The following is a 1,741-nucleotide window of genomic DNA, read 5'->3' on the forward strand; positions in this document are numbered from 1 at the left end:
GGTAATTCATAATTTTTTTGAACAACATGAACAACCACCAATCAAATTAAAACACACTATACTTTTAAATTACCCACTTAAATCTTAATATTAGAATAACCATCCGCACACCTAATGAAATAAACATTCGATATATTCATTATTCACATTATTTAATATTTTCATTGTCTACCTATATTTTTCCTAAATTTTTATATTGCCGCTCTTAGTTTAGAGGCGTGTGTATATATATATATTAAGTGAGGGAATATCTTAGTTCTAGAATGATAAGGAAGATTCTCATCCTATATATTAAACAAGGTTTATTGTAAGCTTGTTATTGCAATTCAGAAGAGAAAAGAGAATGGTTAGGAACGAGGTAACAACATATGCTATTGCAATAATGTTGTTGTTTGGTGTGCTTATTCATTCTGCTGTTACTATTCCTGAAGGACCTTTGAATAATCCATCTAATTATATTGAATCTGATCAGAAAATGTGTATCAAAAAATGCCAGAAACGGTATTTTAAGAAACCCAAAGTGTTGAGGGTATGCTCTTGGAAATGCGATGGTAAGTACATTTAAGTTGTCGTAAATCTTTTTGAGGTTTTATAAACATTTTTAATAAATTATTATAAAATATCTAAATTATTCAACTGTATGAAATACACATACAAGAAGTTTTAAAGGAATATTTAGGAATGCAAATTGTGGTAATTAGGCTCAGGCCTAATAACAAACAAATATTTTAAGAATAAATAGATAAAAAAACATACGAAATAGTATAAAAGAGATAAAATTATACCTCAGTGATTAGAAAATAAGAGTGTTTTCTCAAGAGAAAACTTTTTTCAAGATAATAGCAAGTCAGTTTTATTTTGGGTTAACTTTTCATTTTTGTAATTTATTTTTGCTTATTTCGTATTCTTTCGTGTGTACTTTTACTTAGTTACTCAAATTTTAATCGTTCAATCTAGTTTTGATTTATTTTTCATTTTAATAAATGTTCTATTTGGTTTCTGTATTTTTATAATTTAAGTTTGATCTGTGCTATATTAATTTTAGTATGAGGCGAATAAAGGCATGCATTGTTAAAAAGACAAAAAAAAAAGAGTTAAAATTGATTTTATTTAATATTTATTAATTATTGTAATAATTAATAAATACTAAATAAAATCAATTCTGATTATTTTTGGCTATTTTTTTTTGTTACAAAATATTTCGATAACTCTAAATGGTTGTGTTTTTAAGAATGATCATAAATTTTCCTTTTTGCTGCAGGTTTATTGGGGTTAGAAACTTAGAATTTAAATAAATCCTCTGATGTATTGAAGAAGATTTGAATACTCTGATTCACATGGCTGATGGGTGACGATTCAGGGTGTTTGAATACTTTTTTTTTCTTCGATTCAGGTTGTTTAATTTTCTAATTTCAATAGTTTGATGTACTTTCCATAAGACAACAGTAACCCCTTAGGGCAAGGAAATGTAGTAAAAAATATTGGGAAATAAATATTTGGATAAAAGTATTATTTTGATTTTAATATTTGTGTTAAATTCTTTTTAATATTTCAAATGTCTTATTTTAATTTTAAAAATTTTAAAAGAATTTAATATTGTCTTACTGCGTTAAATTTGGCTTGAATCATTAAAAATTTTTTATATTAGTAATTATTGGTAGATCAATTTTACATATATACTAAAATCGAACGTTATTTTACTTTTAAATATACTAATTTTGTTTGTATTAAATTTAACTAT

The 1,741-nt window shown here is 24.7% G+C and overlaps 1 long non-coding RNA gene across 1 annotated transcript; it reads left to right on the plus strand.

The window, feature by feature from the left end:
• On the plus strand, positions 250-1,524 carry LOC107628249. Its single transcript, XR_001617654.2, has 2 exons — positions 250-551; positions 1,262-1,524. It is a non-coding gene; the product is annotated as an uncharacterized LOC107628249 (long non-coding RNA).

Source organism: Arachis ipaensis, chromosome B02 (assembly GCF_000816755.2).
Source record: "Arachis ipaensis cultivar K30076 chromosome B02, Araip1.1, whole genome shotgun sequence".
NCBI classification, from domain to species: Eukaryota; Viridiplantae; Streptophyta; class Magnoliopsida; order Fabales; family Fabaceae; genus Arachis; species Arachis ipaensis.